Here is a 25753-nt window from a genome sequence, read left to right as displayed (position 1 = left end):
GCTAAGGGTTGTGAAGAAAATGCTGACTGTGAAGAATTGCAGGAGAACTTTACAATATTAGATGAGTAGGTGCTAAACCTACTGCTAAAATGTCAGTTGATATTTGTTGTAGGTAAATGTGTACTCATGCACACAAACTATCCTAGTTTTATTTAAACATGATGGGCTCTCAAATGCCCATACTCTTCTTCAAAAAGGCAAGAGGGAGCTTCCAGAGAACTACAGACTGGTCCATCTCATCTCAGCAGGTAATGGAGCAAATTCCCCTGGAAGCCGTTTCCAGCCATGTGAAGAACAAGTAGCAGACTGGGAAAGCCAGAGCAAAGCTACCAGGGGTGAACTGTGCCAGATCAGCCCAGTTGCCTTCCATGATGAGAGGACTGACTATATGGAAAAGGGTAGAGTAGTGGATGTTGTTTACATTGACCTTAGCAGGGACCTTGACACTCCGTCTTTGAAGATATCCAAATGTCTTCTGCTCCTTCAAACTACTCTATAGTAGACTGAATTGAGCAGGGGTTTGTACTAGGTGACTGTCAGAAGTTCCTCCTAACCTAAATTTCTTTTTATTCTGACAGCATCAATGCTGAAGATTGAGATCTTGTAATTGTAGGTTTTTTATGAGCTAATATGTGCAGCAGTTGCTGATTATCTAAAAAACCCAAATTGGATTCTAGAGATTTTTAGGAAAGAAATGGAAAAAATTGGATTACTGGACATGCGTGTATCCTCCCCACCTCCAGCACACTGTGGATCCCTCCCATAGCTGGCCTGAAACACTCAGTCCATTGCAGTATTTCACCCTGGATACCTGGTCTCCCCAGTTGCTGGTGCCTGGGCATTTGAGCTCTTGAGGCCTGCCGCCCCACTCCTGTTGCTGATAAAGGTGCACACACCCCTTGGTGGAGCCCCAAACTTTATAGTCTCTCCAGCAGTTGGCCTGGACTTCCTGGTCCTTCAAGTAGCTAACTGCTGCAGTTGTCTTACAAGGAGAAACATGTATCTGGCCTAGACTTACATCTGCTTCAATACTTGGCTCCTAAGCCACTTAACTTACTGGCTAATCTGGCATGATACTCACTAGTGATCACACACTGACATGCTTATGCTCACTCAGTCCAATTGTTTGCACCTTAGGCACATGGGCCCTGTGATCTGTGGCTCCCATTCTAGTTGACACTTAGATCCTTGCTTTAGCTGCTGGCACCCCAGGCATGTGGGCCTCTATAACCCGTGCTGTGACTGCAGTTGCTAGCACTTCCAGTTTTCACTTCCTCCAATTGCTGGCACCACAGATGCACAGGCCCAGGCAGACGGGGGATCTGACTTTATTTCCTGGCAGTTAGACCTCTATATACACACATACATAGAGAAATAGAGAGCACCCTCATTCAGAAAAATCATTAGAAATTGAGTCAAATAAGACAGGACAAACTGCACTGATCAGGTGGAGGGTATGGCCAGACTAGTGTACTGACCAGCAGCCTGTTTACATACTACTGGCTCTTTTTATCCTCTTATGCTTCTATTTTACCACACTTTTTTTCTCCCTAATCCACTTGAACCTTTCCTTCCCTGCCTTTGATTCCTCCCTTAAACATGCAGTAGTAAGTCTTGTGTGATTTCCAAATGCTCTTCCCTGGCATCTCATAGTAATTTTTAAATGCCTAGAGGTAGTGACCCCCAACAATCTGAAAGGTATTTTGGAGAGCCTTTCTGTTGACTTATCATGATGGATCTTGCACTTGGACTCTCCTGTGACAACCCCAGGAAGAGCTCGCTCTGGACAGGGGCTGTTGTTCTCGATGGGGTATTGGGGTTCTTTTGCCTGTCACTTTGCCTCTGTGCTCCGTTGTACAAGGATGAGCCTCATATTACCTAACCTAACAATGACCATTCATATTTATTATTGAATTTTCTAAAAGTACAACTCTAACTTTGTTGACTGTTACTAACCCTTATTTGAGTAGCTTAGCATTCTGCTAGAGAAGAACTGTGACTAAATATAGCTCAATTACACATATGTTATTAATGCAATAGTAAGTACCAAGCCCAGCTGTCCACTGAAATAAGAGTGGGGAAAGTTGGGTGGGAATTCCTTTCTGGAGTGAGAGTATTCCTGAACACATCAGAAGAAAGGTGTGATTCCCACATTAGAACTGCTTTGTAGGAAGCTGAGTTTTTGAGTAAGGTCATTAAATGTACTTAGTTAGTTCTGTCTTCACTGTGACCTATCGTTTCCAAAAATACTGAAAGAAATTTGATTCTTTCCTTATTTTCTGAAACAACAAAATGGTTAGTAGTGCAAGCAAAAATGATTTTAAGTACAGAGTATCCCTTTTGAGTGGGCTGCCTCTTCAAACTCATAATAAACCTTGTAACCAAGTCTGTCTTTGCATATTTTTCTGGTGTCAGACTTGTGAAAAAATTTGAAAAGCTGAACTAAAAATTTAATTGTGGATCTCTTATAATATGTTGTTTTGCATTAGTAGCTAACTTGAAAACTTAAGTCTTTTGGAGTTCTAATGTTGCTGTGAGTAGAGGAACCTTTTCAGTGAGAAGTTCAGCAGCAGTATCTTTCTATTGCAAAAACTGTTAGAGCAGACTTAGCCTATTTTTTCCGTTAGATTCAGATTAATGGCCTATGCACTTTCCCAGCAATATAATATTCTTAATTATGAGTGATGCTTAGTGACTGCATTGCAAAGATATAATTGTAACTTACGTAGAAGTTTCTATTTTAAGATAACTAACCTTATATATTGCTAGTGCAGCAATATAGGCAAGCCAAGTGCCTCAACTAGGCTTCCTGGAGTAGTACTTATCCTGGTTATAAATTAAGGCTTCTCTTCTTACACGAGGCTTCTGATCTGACACCACAGATGAAGAATCTTAGTTCTTGGCTGCAGCAATTTGACTGTGTCAGAAGCAAGTCCCTCTACCATTTACTGAAGAGGCCAATTTATGATTTATGTGAAGAAAAGGATTCAAATGTAGAATATAATTGGTTTAACATCATTTAATTTTTTCTTAGGGAATGGTTCAACACAGAGGGGCTACACTGAAGGAAATCCAGTTTGCTCCCTTCCTGTATCTTCCTGTCTTCAAAAAGCCTCAAATCCTAGATCTCCACCTCAGATTTGTACATTTAAAGAGAATCTTTTTTTTTTTTTTTTTTTTTTTTTTTTTTTTTTTTTTGGGCGGCACTTACTTTGATAGAAAAATAGCCGCTAAACAACAGAGGAATCCCAGTAGCTTCCCAGAGTAAATGCATACTCTTGAGGATGGGAGGGAGACAAGAATTCTAAGTGCTGTCATTCTTCCATGCCTTACAGGTGCTTGGTTTGTCACATCCCTTTCAAGTTTCTTGGCAGTGGTTCTCCGTATCATACTTAAAGTCAGAATTATGCAAACATCTCCACTGCAATAGATGGATTATAAATCCATTGACTCAAGATAATCATTATGGAATACAATCAACCTTGTGCAGAAGTTATGTGAGCTGCATGTATATACACCTTTTAATCCTTTCCATAATGAAAAGGCATTTTTGGCTTGATGAGATGTCAGTATGAAAAGTACTTGCACATAAAAAGATGTGCTTAGATACATATGCTATGGTAAATCCTATTCAGCTGAAGTTCTGAATCTGCAAATTCTGACAGCTTTTTATTCAGTCGTACAGCTGTTAGCATAGGTACATATGGTAGCAATGCTTAGAAATACTACCTACGAGTTCTTAAATATGTATAAAGCAAAGAAATCCTTTACCTTCATTTGGCACTTTTAAGATAAACTACACTAGCTCTCGAAACTGTAATTTTAAATCTTCAACTACAGGGCTTTTTAAGGAGTGATGGGACTTTTTCAGAAATGCAGCACAGTATCTTAGAACCTTGAATCAAACAGAATACTGAGGTGGAATTACTTCCTGTGCGCATCCTCATCTCCATTTTTATATCAAGCATGCCAAGAGACTAAACTTTTCAATCTCAGAAACTAAAGACTGTATTAGAACACATTATAAATCTGACCAGGATTAAAAACAAACAAACAAAAAAGACCTCTGGGTGAGGGAGAGAGATATAAGGCTCGAAAACAAATCTGCTGCTTGCCTCATGTGTCATTCAAGTGTGTTGGCTTTTCCTTAGTCCTTCCCCCCCCACCCCACATCCAGCTCATTCTTTTCTCTCCCAGTGGTTTGCTCAGCCTGAGATAATCTGCATGTTTCTAACTCTAGCTTTCTTCTCTGGGTCCCTGAGAAAATCTCCTTGTTCATCACATTTTGATTCTTGACTGGTCTGCTTTCTGAGGCGAAGAATGCTGTAGTCTTAACCTACCTGCTGCTCTCCCCCTCTGTCATTTGTGTGCCTCCTTTTTGTGTTCTTCGTGACCTCGAGCGTTCAGTGTTTATGGAAGAAGTTTTTTTTCCTGCTGCCCACCAACTCGCTCTCTGTAACATAAAGTACCAGTGTTCGTACTAGAACAAACAAGGTAACATTCCTGCCGCTGGTCATTGCCTGCAGATAATGCTTTCAGTAATCTCAGGCATATATTTGTTCATCGTTCAGTTTCAAAGTTATTTCGTAGAGGCAGCAGAGCATACAGTGTCTCATGTGTTCCCAGTCCTCACCTCCCAACCAAAGTAGCTATGCTAAATGGTGCGGAAGGGTGTTTGACAGTGCATCTAGGCAAAGGCTGTATAACCATCTTAACTGTGGTACTGTTTCACCTGAGAGTATTTTGAAGATAATTAGAAACTACTGTTTTAGGCTTTATCATGTGACATTTTATGAATTGCAAAGAGCTTTATAATGTTCTGTAAAAAGTACTTTATCTCATGAAATAACAGACATCAAACTTTGTAAAGCATGAACAGAAGTTCTTATCCTATTAGTGCAGTATCAAATGCGAGTTTATCATGCTCTTGTTTTCTCATGCCCACAGACATTTGTACACAACTCTGTATACAGTATATACACAAGAAAACCGTGTATACTTAATTCTCAATATTCCTGTAGTGGCTTCACATTTTTCACACCTGTTAATTAACATATTTTTCTTCTTTATAACTTTGACCAAAGTAGTCAGGTCTTATTTTATTCAGATTGTTTCAGCTCATCTTCTGTTGCACTTTGTATGCTGTTTTTATATATTTTTTGGAAGAGAAGATGGAAGAAGTGTTTTGTGGAGGAGAGGTTGTTAAAAAAAAAAAAAAAAAAAAAAAGCCCTTAATGTTTCAGGAGTGTATAGGAAGAAATTTTAAGCCAATAATGTCTTATTCCACTTTTTTTTGTTGTTATTCGTAGGTCAAATACTGATTTTGGCCCAGTTAAAATACGAGTGCCTTGTCCTAAATATGGATTACTGTTTTTGTTGTTAGATAAAGGTGTTTGAGTCTTCGCAGTGTATAGAAAGGAGTGTGGAGAAAGGGCAGAGGCCCTTCGCTGCTGCTACATCCACCTACCGCAGCTTTTATGTTTAGAAGCTCTTTTCAGAGAGATTTTGAGCGGCAGCTGCTGTTTATATTGTTTAGTACTGTGTGTCTCTTCTAAGATGAATTTCCTGCAAGGGGAAGAGCCAAAGAAGGGCAGATGGGTAAGCAACTCCAGAGCTGGGGTGATAGCGCAAGGCTTCTTAGTGATTCCTAGGAACTTATGTGAGAAATTCCTTGCTTTATTTCTCTTTCTCCACCACAACATGTGTTTGCCACCATTAATGATTGATTTAGGTGTATATAGCAACATTATGAAATCTTTTCTTTCAGTGCAAATGGAAACAAACTTTGTACTGGCAGTTGATGGTGTGAATGTCTGATGTTTCCACTGATTGCAACAACTTTCATTTTCATAAATTTCCTTAAGGAATTGAAAAAAATTTTACAATTAATGAAGAAGCCTAATGAGTTTAAAATTCTTTACATCCTAATCTATTTATGCACAAATTACATGCACACTTTATTGTGGGACTTAAGACTTTATTTCATCTAAACTTTAGAATTATAATACTCACATAGATTAGGTTTGCTCAATGTTATTTGATGTTTGGTGTTGAAGAAACAGCTAGGCAACATCTTTTAGGAAGATGACTGCCAAGTAAAAAGGGAAAATACCCATCTTAGTGAGGTAAAATAACCATCTTAGTGAGCCTGGTTACTTGCTTTGGGCATATGGAAAAGATGTGAAAAGATTCGGGAGTTCAGTCCAATTAATGGGTTGTAGTTTCTGGTCTAGAAAAGAAGCATCATTTTTAACCTATAATGAAGAGAGAAATCAATTGACAGTTAGTTCAGAATACTGAACTTGATCCCCTATATGTCTAACACTACTTTGTGGTTTACAAATCCAGCAATGGCAAAACCCCTAATTTTTGTCTTTCCTCGTCAGATAAGAGTCAAGAAAAAGATAGGAGAATGTGCAAGTACATCACAAAATCATGGATCATTCTCATGAAGAACAACAACAACAAAAAGCCTTACTGGCATAGACATAATATATCTAGATGCTTACTAGAATACTAACGATGATGATGTGGATTTTAAGAGACAGGATTTATCAGAAGAATAGTTTCAATGCTGACAAGGCAACAAAAATACAAATTTTGACTGATAGAGAATTAAGGGCTATTCCTTTTTAAAGACATAGTAAAAAAGTTTATCCATTCTAAGTGGATAAATGGTTTTATTTATTTTTTGTATTTTTGTTTTATTTACAATTACATTAATGTCTATGATGTGTATCTTTGCCATTCACTCATATGCTTTGTGCAGTGCTATCAAATAATGCATCTTACATTTGAATCTTCTGGCTATTGGAGGAAAAGGAGGGGGGGATTGTTCACTCGAAAGAGAGGTTTTTTTATATTTCTTGCATGTAGCAGGGAATTCAAATTCCTACAAATGGATAAGAAAAAAAAATCTTGATTTAAAATCATAATGCCGGCAGCATTTCCTTGTTTCAGCAGATGCAATGAATGTTCAAGTATGTCTTCACATATGCTTATGTTAGTACTGATAAACAGTAATTAATGGAGAAGTCAGGTCACTGAGCAATCTTAACTACTTTATTGCTTGCTTCCGCTTATCTCAGTGTTTCAGAGTAGTTAGAGACAACTACTTCATCTAAAACAAATCATACTAGCTAAATTTATAAATTATGCTGTGAAGATTCGAAGGCTACGCTGAGATCTCCACCGCTGTTATCAGTGGGAAGAAACTCATCTCAAAGAAATGTAGAGAGGTTTGCTGCTACCTTGTTTCTTTGATGTGTAGTGTACTCGTGATACATGTGGTATACTCATGTTCTGATAAAAGTCTATAGTGATCAAAAACTAATTTGCCAGTCAGTCAAAATAACTTGCCCCTTACTCTCAAGATAAGGACTGTTTATCCCTCTCTTCTGTGAAGTGCTTAGCTGTGTTTTTTAAGAAACATAGACTTCAAGTTATTTTATAAGCGGTTTTGTACAGCTGTATCTTCTCCAAGTGGGACTTAAATGACCAAGAAACAGCTTGTTTATATCTACATTTCATTGACCATGTGGTTTTCTGTTGACTAGGGGGTGTTGAGTTTATTTTAAGTTTTCACAGTTCCATGTTTTCAGGTAATTCTTGTGGCAGGGTGCTAGAGAGGAGCACCTACTCAGCACAGCTATTCTGCAGCGTTGAGCTTTAGCACTACAGTAACAAGGTCAGTGGCCCAGACGTCATTGACTCCTGGGTAATATTAGCAGGGGGATGGTACACTCTAGCAGCAGAGTAAGTTTGTCAGTCTTTTTGCCCTGTTTTAAGAATACGAGGGAGTTAGGGCCTTAGCAGCATTTGTTTAAACTCTGATGGTTTTTTTTCAAAGTCTTCTGCAATTATCAATCCCTCAAAGTCTACCAAGAATAAGCTTTCTGAGTATACTCCTAATGGCACCGTGATCTGCTCTCCCCCTATTAAGGAAGTTTCCTTAAGTGACAAAGACAGTGAGCAAGCAGGGACCTTTGTCCTTTCTGTTGTATTGGAAAATAAGTGTAATGGTAGTTATAGTTACTGAAGTTGTTTTTTGTATCTGACACTTGTGAAATGTGGAACAGCGTTCCTGTAGAAAAACACAGACAACATGAAATCTTTTATGCTTTTACAAGAAGTTTTTTTTTAACATGTGAACCACTTCAGTTTTCAGAAGAAGGCTTGCAAACTATTACTCAAAGGCTTAGATGAGTTATAATAGCAGTAATAATATTATTAGATAAAAAAAAATCTAGAAAATATTTTTACTCTATTTTTTAAACTCCTAGCTATCAGATCATTGTCTGTTTGTTCTCTGTTGCTGGACATTATTTATAGAGTAAGGTAGGAAGTAAATCAGTGTTGAGATACTTACTGATGACATAGTTTATCTGTAATTTTGAAGGATGTAAAAAGCAAAATATTATACTTCTTTTTTAAAAAGTGAACTCATATTCATGGTAATAACGCTTTTTAATCACACAGAATAGCATTTCAGTTTCAAGAGGTAATCATTATCAGTATAAATGTTTCTAGAAATGAGCAGACATCTTCAGATTTGACTGACGCTTCAGATTTTACACTGAGGTCAAAAAAATGATTTTACTGAAAGCTTCAAGTGAGGCTGAGGATTTATGGCCCTTAGAAATCAACACTGGTTTGTATAGCTGCCAAAATTTTAAACTTTTTTTTTCTTTTTTTTTCTTTTTACTGCTTATTTATTCTTGTTTGTCACTACTAAGGAAGTCAGCTTTATAATATACATGTGCTCAGATGCCTGTAAGTGGTAAGTATGCTTTGGACTGGTGGATTTAAAATCTATTGGAATTAATCTTGCACACTTGCTCACTGACAGTCTCTGTTAGTCATGCCTAACTTTTTGTAATTGTAAAGGTGGTTAAGGGATGGAGAGAGAACAGTAGGGTAAACTCAGGTGTGGGGAAAAGAGGATCACTTAACAAAAGAGAAGAAACCCAATGACAGAAAAAAAAATTCTATAAAACACTCAGCAAAGGAAAAAACGATTACTGAAGGAAATATAAAACAAACTTGTGATAAAATGAGCAGTAGGGGGGTAGAAGACTGGAATTTTTATATTTTAATTAGGTAAGGGTTTTCAAAACGACTAGAGATTATGAGCGCCTAACTTCAAACAGGTAAAGGGACTCAGTTTTCAGAGACTGAGGGCAGGATACAGTTATATAAACATTGCTGTCTAGAGGCTTTTTAACTATCTAAAGATATCCCACCTAGTCCCTTGCTGATAGTTCCCTTAGGGTATGATAGGCACTTGCAGCTGGCTGCTAGATGAGTTGCAGATTTTTCCGGAGACCCGCAATGTTTTAGAGTAAAAACTGGACGCGAGGCAGGGTATCTTCGAGGTGCCTGAGGTAGAACTAAATGCCTGAATTTAAGCAACTGAATCTTATTTGGCCCTGAATGTCTTCTAAGAATCACTAGATTAAGTTAAAGTGGCTTTGACTGAATGCTGAGTTAACACACAGTCCAAGTCCACTTCTAAAGTTGACCTTAAATACTACAGAAGTACGAATGTACGTATGTGGAGAAATAGTAGTATTTCTTTTTATTCCATCCCCCCAAAGTTTGACTAAATGTAGTTATGAATTTGCTAGGACTACATTAATTTACATTTTGCTTATATACTGTCTATATTGAGATTATTGATACTTTAGGATTTCACACTCACAGTGCACAACCAAGATGTTACTGTGGTTTAATTACAGGAACAGAAATATAGTATCTGAGAAGAGAATTCAGAATAGCACATCTTTTGTAAGCTTCTATTACACTTTTTTATTTGTAGGTATATTAATAATGGCAATATTTTTTTTATCTATTTTGGGAAAGTTGAAATATGGCCAGAAAGCAAGAAACTGCCTAAGAGGCTGTACTGAGTCTTTCACCATATTGAAATCAGTTTTTCTGTTTGCACCCTAAGTGTATTATAAGTAGAAGCTGCATCTGTCTCTGAGCAGAAAGGCAGGCGTATTTAGTTGAGCTGTGTGCACATGTATAAGTACCTAGAAGTTCCTCAGGCAAAATGCTGATTTTTCCTTTAATAATGATTATGATAGTTTGCACATATAAATTACCTGAAGCCTAATGCATTCAAACAGAACTCTTAAAATCCTCAGTATTTTAAAATACTTAAAAAAAGTATTTTATTGAATGGAAGCATAAAATGACTGTAAAAATAGAGTGGAATGACATGGTGTTTAATATTCTGAAGTATCTCACCTGCTGTAATAGTAGTATAATAATAAATGACAATTAAAAATTTTCTGATCATGTTGTAAATATATTTTGAGGGTAAAAAACCTATGGAGATAATTGCAAGCACTATATTAAACTGTTAAATAGTTCACTTAAATCCCGTAACTGACGTGGTCTGGTGGTTTTTAATTTAGCCTTCCCATCCCCTTGTGCATAGACAGCATGATAGAATCTGTAGTTGCAAAATCACCTGTGCACTTCTTCCCTACCGTGAGTCCTGCCTCATTCAGTGAAGAGGGAAGATAGGATCCACTTCATAAACAACTAATTGATTTTTTTGTTCAGTCTTGTTTATTATATGCTGCTTAGTCTCTATTACAAAGAAAGATTTTTTTTTCTGTGGTGGTCATTGCTGTAATGTTTGAATACTTCAACGAACATTTTTCAACTTCTTTTTTTGAGACAAAAGGATATTATGGAGAGAGCAAGAACAGGGAAGATTAAGAATAATATATTTTGGTATTTGACCTTACCTTGCAGCTTCTGGCCTGGATTAGCACAGTATAGACTTTTATTAGCCACTTGGAGACCTGCCAAATTTGTCCCTTGGTTTTTAAAAGGGATTGCTTTTGATTGCCTAAATAGTTGCAGGCTTGCAAGAAAAGATTTATTTTTCCTGAAAAAGACTCCAATTAAACCACAGACAGAAAGAAGTAAAAGAATAAAATAAGGTGGGTAAGGAAAGGAAAGGAGCTTATAAGCAGGGAGGCAAGAGAAGTAAAAGCCTTCCATTCCATGGCTGGGACCTCTTGCCCTGTTCAACTCTGATTTATCACTAGGGTGGATCTTCTCTAATCAGTGACCAGGGCAAGGGTTCTTTGAAGATCACAAAGGATGTTCCTAAAGTATAGTTGCACCAGGAGTCAGATCCAGGTTTATACAGGCAAGCTTATTGGCAGGACTCAGGTGTCTGAAATCGTAATACCATGTTTTAATACAATTTTGCATTTTTTTTTTTTTATTTAAGCAAAATTTCTTTGTCCAGATTTTGTCCCTAATCAGTTCACTTCTTCCAGCTTGCAGCTTGTAAAAAGTTACTGTGAGTACAGCATGTGAACTAGTTTGGGCCTCTGTGGAACTGGAGCAACAATTACAGGAAAATCCTATGTGGAAAAGCATGTGAAGTGGAACTATGTTGGCATTCCTCTCTCACATTGATTGACTTAGAAACTGTGAATCTTGCGTTCAGTGCCTTTGTGGATAGCAAAGAATTGTGGACAGCACAAGAATTGCTGGTTGTAAGTAAGGAGCTATGAATAGTGTACCTTTTTGTTTCTGTGGTAGTGGTATATAGACAGCATGCTCTACAAGAGGTGCTGATATGCCAGCTATCAAAATGAAATAAGAGGCAAGGCAGAGAGTAATCAGTAATCACAGGAGCTTTATTTCAATAAAACTTTTCATTGAAAATATCTGAAGATGCTCTTAAGTCCTAGACACTAACAGTTTTCTAGAGTGTCTTCCAGCTCCAGTTTTTCAAACTTTGTCATGTCTGCATGAATTTTCATTCAGGTTAAAAAAAGGTATATTCCAGATGTCCAGTTCATCCCCTATGGAAGTTCCCATTTTATAGCTTAGAGATTTCTTTTTTGTTGTTGCTAAGCACAGCTAGATATTTTTTCCTTAATTTTCCTTATAATAATAATTTTCCTTAATAATAAAATAATAATTTTCCTTATTTTTTTTCCTTAATTCCTTTTTTCCTTTTGGAAAAAATTTAAATTGGTTTTACAGAAATCTTTTTCCATCTATTTTTCTGTATGTTTCTCTCTCTTGCTCTGGTCTGTTACTTTTCTTTCCCTAAATATCCTATAAGTCTAGTACAGACAGTAAGCAAGAGGAATTTCAGCTTTATTAGATCAAAGCTTGACAAAGCTTATTAACAGATGATAATAAGGTGTAATAGGAGCCATTTGGCCATGCTGTGTAGTCTATTTTTCCTCTAATAAGATATTGCATGTAAGACTTGAGGAAATTTGTGTTTAAGATGTTTGGGCCCAAATTAATAGACATATATATCCTGGAGATGTAAGATATTCCTCTGAATGTCTCAATGCCAACTCAGAAATTTGATTCTATTGTTGCTGGCTTATCTCTTTGCTATTCCTTTGCTGGTTTTATTATATACCATTAAAAATATTGTCACTAGCTACTTAGGGGAGTGAAAACAATTAGTATTGAAATAAATGAGTAACCATTGCAAATGGTTACTTTAGTAAGTGTCTGATCTATATCTTTATGTGAAAGAGCTTTTTATATGTATTACATCTTCGGTCATGAGTTTACCTCTAGTTGGGACACTCTTCATTAGGAAATTTTGGACCCAGACAGATGTTATTGCAAGAATTGCTAGTGATTCATATGTTTGTGTATTGTCAATACCTGAAACAAAGTTGGATAAAAATTTAATTGAAATGTCTGCGAAATAAAAGCTTATCTCATGCATAACTAGAAAAATGGAAAGAAGTTAGTTAGCTCGGAAATGTCAGAAAAATATTTTTCATGTAGTGAAGCTGTTAAAGGTATATTTATTGAAATGGGCCAATTCAGCAATTTAAAATTAAAATTAGATCTCATTGTTTTTCTTTGCTTACAAATACTAGGTTGAGCCATTTTCTCCAGTCCAGATAATATTGAGTTGAATGTAGCAAACCATTGTCTTGTTCAAACTAATATTTCAAAATTTTCTTTTTCTTTTCAAGAAGTTAATTCCGTTAGCTCCCTGTTCTAGATACCATGTTGTACATACCAGTTAGCTAGCTCTCCTATCACTCTTGATGTTTTAGCCACTTGTTGGCTGTTGCGGTGCAGTGAACAGACTCGCTAAGAGTATGTTATTTGCAAGTGTGCATAAGTGGGAAGTGTGTGCAAAAGCGTATGCTCTCCCCAGTGTGAAGTTGAAAAGCATGCTTCTGTTGAAGGCTTGGTTGTGCTTGAAAGATGATTTAGCATCATATTCAATTAGTACAAAATCTTCATCTATCAGCTTATTTGCATTTTAAAGACTATTGTATATTTCTTAGTTTTATATTTAGTTGTCACGAGACAAGGGTATTTAGCTTTCAGCAGTTCTTAAGAGATTCTTGTTTTAGTTTGAATAGAAGTTGCGTGAATAACAGCATATATCCTATTCCTTGACTGAAAAAAACGTTGGAATATAAGTAATCATTTACAATATCAAGCCACCTTATTTTTACATCGTTTTATTATTCATATGAGAGTATCATGAAATTATTATGGAAAGGCTTATAAATAGATACAAAATATTTTCAAATGTGTTTTGTAGAAAATAATCCTATACCATCATAGCCCTCCAAGAAAGAAGAAAGCTCTTCAACTCTAAAAGAAATCTGACAGAGAAATAGCCCTTACCTTCTTTAAAGTGTGTTTTCCAGCTGTAAACTTTTCTAGAATTTGAATGAAGACTTCAATGTAACTAAAAGGAAGAAAAAATCTGTTTCAGTACTGTTACAATGTTTTCTGTGGCTTTAAAATTGATTTTTACATCTTTACTTTTTATCACAACCATAACTTAGTCATGTATCTTAGCCACTCCTTTTGGAATCAGCATCTAAAAAGGGATTAAGCAAATTCATGGAAGCAAAGCTCTTTGAGAGCTGTTGAATGCAAAGGTGTCATATGTGTCTGAGGCACCTCCTGTGGTGGAATCATTGTATACCAAGAGTTTTCAGGGGCTACAGTATTACTATCCACACCAGGGTGACAGTGTTATGGGTGTCTACTACAGGCCACCTGACCAGGAAGTCGATGAGGCCTTCTATAGACAACTGGAAGTAGCATCAAGATCACAGGCTCTGGTTCTCATGGGGCAATTCAACCACCCTGATATCTGCTGGAAGGATAACACAGCTAGGCACAAACAGTCCAGGAGGCTCCTGCAATGCATTGATGATAACTTTTTGACACAGGTGGTTGAGGAGCCAACGAGGAGGGCTGGGCTCCTGGACTTTGTACTAACCAACAAAGAAAGACTGGTTAGAGATGTGAAGGTTGGGGGCAGCCTTGGCTGCAGTGACCACGAGATGGTGGAGTTCAGGATCCTGCAGGAAAGAAGTAAGGCAACAAGCAGGATTGCAACCCTGGACTTCAGGAGAGCGGACTTTGGCCTCTTCAGGGACCTACTTGGAGGAATACCATGGGTTATGGCCCTGGAAGGAAGGGGGTCCAAGACAGCTGGCTAGTATTCAAACATCACTTCCTCCAAGCTCAGGAGCAGTGCACCCCTATAAGTAAGAAGTCCAACAAAGGGGGCAGGAGACCTGCATGGATGAGCAAGGAGCTCCTGACAAAAGTCAGACAGAAGAAGAAAGTACACAGAATGTGGAAGAGGGGCCAGACCAATTGGGAGGATTATAAGAATGCTGTCAAAGTATGTAGAAATGTGATGAGGAAGGCTAAGGCCCATTTGGAATTCAATCTGGCAAGGGACGTCAAGGACAACAAGGAGGGCTTCTTCAGATACATTAGTAGTGAAAGGAAGACTAGGAAAACTGTGGGCCCACTGCTGAATGGGGTGGGGGCCCTGGTGATGAAGGCTACAGAGAAGGCAGAATTACTGAATACCTTCTTTGCTTCAGTCTTCACTGCTAAGGCCAGCCCTCGGGAATCCCGGAGCCTGGAGACAAGGGAGAAAGCCTGGGGAAAGGAAGATTTTCCTTTGGTTGAGGAGGATAGGATTAGAGACCTTCTGGCAAGCCTGACATCCACAAATCCATGGGCCCAGATGGGATGCACCAATGAGTGCTGAGGGAGCTGGCGGCTCTTCAAGTTGCCAGGCCGCTCTCCATCATCTTTGAAAGGTCCTGGAGAACTGGAGAGGTGCCTGAGGACTGGAAGACAGACAGTGTCACTCCAGTCTTCAAGAAGGGCAAGAAGGAGGACCCAGGCAACTATAGGCCAGTCAGCCTCACCTCCATCCCTGGGAAGGTGATGGAACAGCTCATTCTGGATGTCATCTCCAGACATATGGAGGAAAAGAAGGTGATCAGGAGCATGGATTCACCAAGGAGAAATCATGCTAAGCCAACATGATGGCCTTCTGTGATGGAATGATTGGCTGGGTAGATGAGGGAGAGCAGTGGACGTTGTGTACCTTGCCTTCAGCAAGGCTTTTGACACTGTCTCCCATAACATTCTCCTACATAAGCTCAGGAAGTGTGGGTTAGACGAGTGGACAGTGAGGTGGATTGAGAAGTGGCTGAAAGGCAGAGCTCAGACGGTTGTCATCAGTGGCGTGGAATCTAGTAGGAGACCTGTGGCTAGTGGCATCCCCCAGGGCCCAGTACTGGGTCCCATCCTGTTCAACTTTTTCATCAACAACCTGGATGAGGGGACGGAGTGCCTCCTCAGCAGGTTTGCCAATGATACCAAGCTGGGAGGAGTGGCTGACACACCTGAGGGCTGTGCTGCCATTCAGAGAGACCTGGACAGGCTGGAGAGCTGGGCAGAGAGGAACCTCCTGAGGTTCAACAAGGGCAAGTGTAGGGTGCTGCCCATAGGGAGAAATAACCCTAGGCACCACTACAGGCTCAGAGCTGACCTGCTGGAGAGCAGCTCTGCAGAGAAGGACCTGGGAGTGCTGGTGGGCAACATGTAGACCACGAGCCAGCAATGTGCTCTTGTGGCCAAGAAGGCCAATGGTCTCCTGGGGTGCATTAGGCAGAGTGTTGCCTGCAGGTCAAGGGAGGTGATCCTGCCCCTCTCCTCAGCCCTGGGGAAGCCACATCTCATGTAGTGCATCCAGTTCTGCACTCCCCAGGACAAGAAAGACATGGAGCTACTGGAGAGAGTCCAGCGTAGGGCTACAAAGATGTTTAGGGGACTGGAGCATCTGCCCTATGAGGAACGTCTGCGAGAGCTGGACCTGTTCAACCTAGGGAAGAGAAGACTGAGGGGGGATCTTATCAATGTGTACAAATGTTTAAGGGAAGGTGTTAAGATGATGGGACCAGACTCTTCTGTGGTGCGCAGCGACAGGACAAGAGGCAACAGATATAAACTGAAATACAGGAAGTTCCACCTGAATATGAGGAAAAAAATTTTTATTGTGAGGGTGACAGGGCACTGGCACAGGTTGCCCAGAGAGGCTGTGGAGTCTTCTTCTCTGGAGATCTTCAACACCTGCCGGGATGCAGCCCTGTCTACCATGCTGTAGGTGACCTTGCTGAGCAGGGAGGTTGGACTAGATGATCTCCAGAGGTCCCTTGCACCCTCAGCCATCTGTGATTCTGTGATCTAGTCCTTCCATTCTTTTCCTAGGCATCTCTGTAGCCCAGTCATATTTCCAAACATTGACTCTTCAATCTGACCAGTAAGACTATTCTCTTCTTTTTATCACTGTTGATTTTTAAAATTTTAATTTAAAATAAATTTAAATTTTAAATCAGTACTTGAGATGAACTTTGTTTGCATCAAATGGATGGAAAGGCAATTTGACCAAATAATCTTCTAGATTTATAAGGTAGATATTGCATTTTTATTTAAAGATTTTCTTGTAAGGAAAGAAGTTCACAATCAAAGTTTATTTTTTTAACGGGATATACATGAAGTTAAAGAAGTCATGCTAAAGCAAAATCATTTGTCTGAACTCGCAAGGAGTTAATACAATTTCATTAACAATGACACTGTATTTTCTGATTCATTTCACACTTTTTAATGACTAGCAAAAAGTTGTAGTTTTCCTAGAAGTTTCCTTCAAATTTTCTGGCAGGTATGATAAATATCAGTAAAAACATAGGCATATAGCTTGCATACAAGATTCTTAAAAAATCATCTGTGGTAAGTATTTTGCCTTTACTACATTTTAGACAGTAAATAAAGTATTATAAATAAAAATGAAAATAATAATATATAATTGTATTAACGGTCATATTTGTATCAATATTGAGGTCCATTCCCTGTGGAACTGATATTAGTGAATGAGGTCAGTTTTAGAAAAGCTTCTCAGTGGGAAGTAAAGTGACTGAGTGGGCAATAAATTGGAAATAGTTTAATAGTTAAGAAATGCATTTTGAATGAAGGCTAAGAAGATATTCCAGCTGTTCAATCTGATTAATCTGTTTTACATAGCTGTTGTGTTTCTATCACCTGAGTATTGTGCTGAAGGCTGAAGCAAAATCAGAGCTCGACCATAATTTCAAGAAATAGTGATTTTGATTCAAGTGCGTTAACTTGCAGATCGTATTAATGAAATGCCTTAGCTAATCTTCTGCTTTTATGGTGGAGTATGAAAGCTGATTGTGGTAATTTGTGCTGTAAATGGATGGTCAGTGCCTCTTCTTGTGCCATAAAGCAAATAAAAAGCCAAGGAAAACACTGAAGTTAAGTAATGTTGGTCCTTCTGTGAGCCCATTGTTAAAATATTAACTAAACTTTGAAGTAGCTACCAGGTCTGTGCAATGCATGCTGTAACTATTTGAGGAAGAATTCACAAAGTACAAATATGTATGTGACATATATACTCTGTGTTACTTCAAATTTCGTTTTTCAGTTTGGATATATGAAAGTTTTTAAGCATTTTTCAAGAAGTCAAATTCTACATGTGTCCTACACAGTATAGTTTCATACCTCTGTTCATTCTCATTTGCTTTTTAAAAATCTTATTATATGGATGATTGTTAATATCATAGAGTACCTCAGGTTGGACGGGACCTCTGGAGATCACCTGTCAAAAGGTTCTGAATTTCCTCTGTTACAAGTTTAGAAGTTTCATGTACTTTTGGAGACTAACCAGGTTACACAGGTTGCTTTGGGTTGGTCTTCTGGTGTCTCTGTCTACCTCTAAAGCTCTTTGGAGTTCAAGTAATTATTTGTATAAGATTCGGTTATATACAAAGATGAATTACTTGGGGATTTTTGCATATGCAATCATCTGTGGTACATGTGTTTATTTGTGTGAATGTACAGAAATATGAATTTCTGTATCTGATTTAGTAGTGTGTGTTGAAATACTTTACAAAATGTCATATAAATTACCTCCTAACTAAAAAAAAAAAAAAAAAGAGAGAGAGATAGACAGAACCCCAAAGGCAAACATCCTCTAATTAATATCAAAAGAAGAAAAAAAAAACCTTCCCAAACCTAACAAACTATTTTTTGCATGTGGATCTGAGCATTATTCTCTTAAGCTATAGTGGGTAGGACAAAAAGGACATTTTAGGAAGATTTGTTTGGATAATGTAACTTTTTCATGTAATAAGTTAGGTTACTTTCTGAATAGCAGTACAGGAAAGCTTTTTTTTGAGAGAGAGATAAAATTAATTAACATCTGCTCTCATTTTACCATGTGTAGCTTTCTAAAATAATTATTTGCCATTTAAAAATATTTAGTAGGCAGATTATTAAAATCTGGCAGGCAAGACTTCTCTCTAAAAAATATCATAAATTAATTTTATCTATAAGCCTATTGAAAGTAAGATTAATCAGAACCCTTGAAGCCCACAACAGTTTATTATGTTAGATAATTTATCTCAAACTGTTGCATATCCTTTAACAATTAATACTTCAGTCCTACAAGGTGTTAATTTTCAGCAGAGGTATAATATTGTTTCAGACCCTTGAAACGTTATGGATGCTGTTATAGATCTTTTCTTTGAAAAGATCCCATTGTTTGACTTGTTCCATAATGAAACAGCATCACAGGAGAAGCCTGTTTAGTTTTATTTGACGCTGTTTTCCTGCACTGGGATAACAGAGCAAACTTAACTGTTGCTGTGCTATAGCCTTAGTATTTTTATCTCTGAGCTGTTAGAAATTTCAGTGGGGTGGTTCACAAGAGCAGTAAATGTCTATCCGCTAACTCCTCTCTCATTTGCAGTAGCCTGTAGTGATGAGAGGGAACGCAGGGAAAGCAGTCAGTGTCTCTGTGCATGTTCAAGGCAGTGGTAATAAGGAAAGGAAAAGCCAACACTTTGTTCAACCAACTTAGTCATAAACCCTGTGGGGAAAATGGGATTTGCTTTATGGTAATATGAAGAGTTTGAATAACTGGTAGCTGGTTGCAGGACCAGCTATTTAACTGCTTAATTACTACACTGTGGTTGCTTTTGCTGTTGATGATTGTAGGAAAAAAGGGGTTTTCCACTGAGGCAAAACTTCTTCAAGACTGGCACTTGTGAGCACTCTATTTGCTTTCTTAGATCAATGTGTTCTTGACTTTCCCAAGTCCTGGGTATGATAACCTATATACTTCCCTAAAATTGGGACTCTATTCTTTAAATTTTCTGTCAGCTCTTCTCTCCTCTTAGTATATGTCTGTGTTACCTCAGTCTAGTTTTGATTATTGTCTATCATTGTTTCTCTTATGGAAATGCTTGTAGTCACAAATCTGGATTATCCCAGTGTGGACTGAATGTGCTGTCAGTGCAGAAAAAAGTGTGACTCCCTGCATGCATGCAAACCTGAGAATGAGAAGTGATGCAGAAAGAGGTACAGTGGTGCTGGTAGGCAGGTTCTGCACAAACCTGGCTCTAGTAGGGTTTCATACAGTCATAGAATCAGTAAGGTTGGAAGGGACCTCTGGAGATCACCTACTCCAACCTCCCCGCTCAAGCAGGGTCACCTAGAGCATGTTAGACAAGGTTGCATCCCGGCAGGTGTTGAAGATCTCCAGAGAAGGAGACTCCACAACCTCTCTGGGCAACCTGGTCCAGTGCTCCGTCACTCTCACAGGGAAGAAATTCCCCCTTCACATTCAGGTGGAACTTCCTGTGCTTCAATTTCTGCCCATTGCCTCTAGTCCTGTCACAGGGGACAACTGAAAAGAGTTTGTCCCCAACCCCTTGACACCCTCCCTTCAGGTACTTGTACATATTGATAAGATCCCCCCTCAGTCTTCTCTTCCCCAGGCTGAAGAGGCCCAGCTCTCGCAGCCGTTCCTCACAGGGCAGGTGCTCCAGCCCTTGGATTATCTTTATAGCCCTACACTGGACTCTCTCCAGTAGCTCCATGTGTCTCTTGTCCTGGGGAGCCCAGAACTGGACACAGGACTCGAGATGAGGCCTCCCCAGGGCTGAGGAGAGGGGCAGGATCACCTCCCTTGACCTGCAGGCAACACTCTGCCTAATGCACCCAGGATACCATTGGCCTTCTTGGCCACAAGGGCCCATTGCTGGCTCGTGGTTAATTTGTCATCCACCAGCACTCCCAGGTCCTTCTCTGCAGAGCTGCTCTCCAGCAGGTCAGCCCCGCTGGTGCCTGGGGTTATTTTTCCCTAGGTGCAGGACTCTGCACTTGCCCTTGTTGAACCTCAGGAGGTTCCTCTCTGCCCAGCTCTCCAGCCTGTCCAGGTCTCTCTGAATGGCAGCACAGCCCTCAGGTGTGTCAGCCACTCCTCCCAGCTTGGTATCATTGGCAAACCTGCTGAGGAGGCACTCCGTCCCCTCATCCAGGTTGTTGATGAAAAAGTTGAACAGGATGGGACCCAGTACTGGGCCCTGGGGGATGCCATTAGCCACAGGCCTCCAACTAGACTCCACCCCACTGGTGACGACCCTCTGAGCTCTGCCTTTCAGCCACTTCTCAATCCACCTTACTGTCCACTCGTCTAACCCACACTTCCTGAGCTTATGTAGGAGGATGTTATGGGAGATAGTGTCAGAAGCCTTGCTGAAGGCAAGGTACACAACGTCCACTGCTCTCCCTCATCTACCCAGCCAATCATTCCATCACAGAAGGCCATCATGTTGGCTTAGCATGATTTCTCCTTGGTGAATCCTGATCACCTTCTTTTCCTCCATGTGTCTGGAGATGACATCCAGAATGAGCTGTTCCATCACCTTCCCAGGGATGGAGGTGAGGCTGACTGGCCTATAGTTGCCTGGGTCCTCCTTCTTGCCCTTCTTGAAGACTGGAGTGACACTGTCTGTCTTCCAGTCCTCAGGCACCTCTCCAGTTCTCCAGGACCTTTCAAAGATGATGGAGAGCGGCCTGGCAACTTGAAGAGCCGCCAGCTCCCTCAGCACTCATTGGTGCATCCCATCTGGGCCTATGGATTTGTTGATGTCTAGCCTGCCCAGAAGGTCTCTAATTTTTTAGATCCAAATTGGTATTTCTGAATCCAGGTGAGAAATCTGCATTAACACTAGCTTGGAAATTTCTGTGTTCCTTAATGAATAGCATCACTGATGGTTATTCTCCCCATTGTGCTCTTACAATCTCATTCATGTAGGTTTTGCATTATACATAGATGTGGTTTATTCAGGTTCCCTCCCCTCTTGTTTCCAATCTAGATAATGGGAAGTTAGCTATCCTTGTACTTGACTTCTGTGCAATAGGCCTTCACTTCTAGTACACCTGTAGTTATCTAAAGCTGTCTCTGTAAATGTGATATTGTACAGAAATGCTGCATTGTTTTTAAAATTAAGGAAGCTGATTTGGGGTTATTCTGGGACAAATCATATCATTCAAGATGTTTTCCTTACACTTTTATCTTCAGAAAGGGTTCATGCTATGGTGGAACTTACCTTTGTAGCTTTAATGTCTTAGAGGACTTCATGTATGTGTTCACATAGATGGTCTTCTTGTGAACTGGTTAAAAATGGTTATGAAACTACAGAAGGTTTCAAGCCAGGATAAATTGGCATTCTCTCAAAAAGAGTCCTGCATTCCTCTGTCTCATTGCGTTTACCATGCCAGTGCTTGTTTTTCTCTCTCCTCCGTCCCCCTTCTCAAAGCCTATGAAGGTTTTGGAAAACTAGCTCAATTAAAATTAGCTGTATTTATGTTCTTACAGCTGCATACGTGCATACTGTTTGAGACAGTTGCTTCTTCTGCCAGCTTGATTACTGCCATAAGTCACAGTCCTTCAGTGTCACTTAGTAGCTGTAGAAGTAGTGTAGTAGTGCAGAAATATAGTTACAGCTTTAGATCACACTCAGATCAAATACGATGAGAAGTTGTGCTTCTGTCATGTTTTAGTGCTTACCATCACAATCTGATTCTTACAGGTAACATTTTCAAGTAGGGGAGAGCCATGCATACACATCAGGCATACAGTTCTAAGGAGCCAGAAAGCATTAGAGAAATCTCCTGTCTGTGAAAATTTCTGACTATTTTCTTCATTCAACATGAAGAAATAGACTCAAAAAAAAAAAAAAAAAAAAAAAAGGAAAAAAAAAAGGAAAAAAAAGAAAGCTGCAGTCCTTTACCCTAGAGAATAATTTGGTTTCACTGTGTTTAATAGGTGGTATTGAAAATAAAGCTTGATAACTGGAAAAATGTCTATTTTACTTTATGCCCAAAGATTATTGCTGTCTCTTTATTTTTTTGTTTTTTCCATTTTTTCTCCTCCTCTTTCTTCTTTCTAGTTGCAATTAACAGAATCTTTTCCTTGATTTTATCTGTCACTATCTTCTTACACTTACTATCTCACTGCTTTTTTTGTCATATTCCTTCCTCACCCTTATTCGTCTTAGTCCTACCAGTTTTCTGCTGCTTCTGTCTCCATTTATCTCCCACCTCCAAGGATCAATCCCACCACTCAGACACAGGATTTGAAAAATCTACCCAACTGAGAACTAAATGCAATTGATATTTAAGATAGAAAGCAATACTGTCTAGAGGCGATACTAGAGCAAGAAACCAAAAAAAACCCTTTTGTTCATAGCTGTCAGAAAAGGAAAGATCCTGCTCTGTGAGTGGAGACTCTCTGAGTTTCTGGCTATTGAGTAAAAATATGCCCGTCCTCTTCCTGTACACAAGAACTACTTCTGTTTTTTTAGCTCACTATGTATAGTTGAGCTAAGAGATTCCTATGCTACTCTTCCCCTTCCTGCTTCTGCCTATCCCTCATCAGCAAACAATTTCAATGTCTTCTCTGCCTCCATAAGCGGTTCTAAATAACCTGGCTTGTTTGTTGGTTTCAACAGTACCTGCAGCGCTTCGGGAGCAGCAGACTGTGGTCCCTTCTTGTCCTGCACAAATTGGAAATGTTCTGAGAAATACAGAGGAACTCAACATGGAAGACTTATCTGTAACAGGGAAAGATGGATCAATGTGGGAAATGGGAAAAAGTATGTTTTATGACTTTTAATTTAATGCTATGTTTTAACACATTAAAGTTGGTTCTGGCATTTGCTTTTAATAATAATTTAATAATTGTTGCCAATTTTCTGTAAAAAGAAAAATTCTTTGACTGATTTTTTTCAACAGACTACTAATTTAAACGAAAATTTTAAGACCTATACATAGACAAGCAAAACAAAAAAATGCAAAAAATTCCAAACCAAAAAAAAACCCCAAAAAACACTTTTTTTTTCCTTGGAAGTTAAAAGGCGATAACTGAGAACTGCATATTATTCGTATGTCACTCCTTAGAGCAACAGTTTCAATTCCAGTGAAAGGATTTAAGAAGCACCACCACATATTTATTTTCAGCATTAAGATATGTTACTTGAACAATGCTGCGTATTAATTATATCCCAAGATTACTACTGGAGTGTAAAAGAAAAAAAAGTAGTCCTTCCTTGGGGCAGCTGCTGCCTGGACCTAGCCTCACTTGCTATTTAGTTGTTTAGAGTTTAGAGTGACTCAGAGCACTGTAAATAGGCTGTAAGCTGACAGGAGATACTACGGTTAGGTGGTTTAGAGTGTGTTTTTGTTTGTTTGTTTGTTTGTTTATTGCAAGAGTGGTCAAATACCGAAGGAGGTTGCCCAGAGAAGTTGTGGAATTTCTGCCTCTGAAACTAGTCACAGCTGGACACAGCCCTGAGCATCTGATCATTCCCGCTTTGAACAGGGGTTCAAATTATATTCAGTTTATAATTTGAGCTTTTCAGTGTCACATATTAGGGCTACGAAGATGATCCAAGGGCTGGAGCATCTGCCCTGTGAGGAACGGCTGCGAGAGCTGGGCCTCTTTAGCCTGGGGAAGAGAAGACTGAGGGGGGATCTTATCAATATGTACAAGTACCTGAAGGGAGGGTGTCAGGGACACGGGGACAAACTCTTTTCAGTTGTCCCATGTGACTGGACAAGAGGCAATGGGCAGAAATTGAAGCACAGGAAGTTCTGCCTGAATGTGAGGGGGAATTTCTTCCCTGTGAGAGTGACGGAGCACTGGACCAGGTTGCCCAGAGAGGTTGTGGAGTCTCCTTCTCTGGAGATCTTCAACACCTGCTGGGATGCAGCCTTGTCTCTAGGTGCTCTAGGTGACCCTGCTTGAGCGGGGAGGTTGGAGTAGATGATCTCCAGAGGTCCCTTCCAACCTTACTGATTCTATGGTTCTATGACATGCAGAACTAAGTATGTTTGTGAATAATGTCATTGTTAGCAAGATATGCACTGGCACGTGGAAAAGTGGCAAAGCTTATCTTCTTGCATGTGTGGTCTGTCTCATTGAATACTTCGTGGCTGTGTTCAATAGCTGACCTTTAAAAAAAGACAAAAAAAAGTAAGGACTCCGAAGTAGGGTCAATGTAAGATATTGTTATTCTAGCTTTTTTTTTTTCACTTCTGTTTTGCCACAAGAAATTCGATGTCTAGATTTCTTTTTGTTAAATACTTTAATATCAGTCCTTTCTGAGTTTTAACATCACTGACCAACTTCAGCATTAATTTCTGAAGGTTTTTCACATAGCGTGTAATGTTTTTACTGTTTCCCATTTCTTCTTTTGACTTTTTATTGACTTACTTTACTGACTATAAGATTGTTCTTACTTGCTTTTATTCCTCATTTATGGAAACCATTCTAAACATTTTCATTCTCTCTGTGCTGCATTTTTATTTTTAGAATTCAATTCTGGACAATGGCTTGCCTAAACACATTGTGATGAATATCATGTTGAGTTTAGTTATATGCTCTTTATGTGGGATAAAAAAAATTAAGAAAGAGGATACATGAAATTCATAACAAAACAGAGATGTAAATCTAATTCTTTGATAATGAAAATTGTGTCAGGAACTGACAGTAAGGTAAGTTTATGCATCTGTATGTGGTAATAAGAAACCACAGACTTACTCTATCAAAGTAACTCTGAACTTAGTTTGTATTCAGAAGCCTTGAACATGCATCTGTGAGTGTTGCCTAGGGATTTTGCTTGTTTTAAGTAGGACTTTGAATGTCAATAATAGAATACAGTATTTATTTTAGAAAAGAACAAAAATAATAAATCCATCTTAATCCAGGCAGTGAAGGGAAGGGTTATGAAATAAAGTATTTTTAGTGCCTTATTTTAGATGTCTAGTTCTACATTTGTTAGTGTGTCTTCTCTAAAGATGTTTATAGAAGTTCGTCATCTTAATCCAGAACCTGGAAGCATAAAACAAAGTGTTTTTTAGAGATTGTTTAAAGATTATTTGCAAGCAACTGACAGACAAGAGTCAAGAAGGGTTGTTTAGTTATAGTTATTGTTTAGTTTTAGTTTATGTAAGTAAACTAACATTCAGATATGCTCCTTCTGATATTTAATTGAAAATGCTTACATGTTATTTGATGTTCTGGAAGGTT

General features: G+C 38.9%; 1 protein-coding gene across 1 annotated transcript in view; it reads left to right on the top strand.

The window, feature by feature from the left end:
- HS6ST3 (heparan sulfate 6-O-sulfotransferase 3) overlaps positions 1-25753 on the top strand; it is a 327701-nt gene that overhangs the window by 19200 nt on the left and 282748 nt on the right. The window lies entirely within an intron of this gene.

This window comes from Rhea pennata, chromosome 1 (assembly GCF_028389875.1).
Source record: "Rhea pennata isolate bPtePen1 chromosome 1, bPtePen1.pri, whole genome shotgun sequence".
Classification (NCBI taxonomy): Eukaryota; Metazoa; Chordata; class Aves; order Rheiformes; family Rheidae; genus Rhea; species Rhea pennata.
Note: the sequence above shows the minus strand (reverse complement) of the source record. Positions and strands in the feature narration are given on the sequence as shown.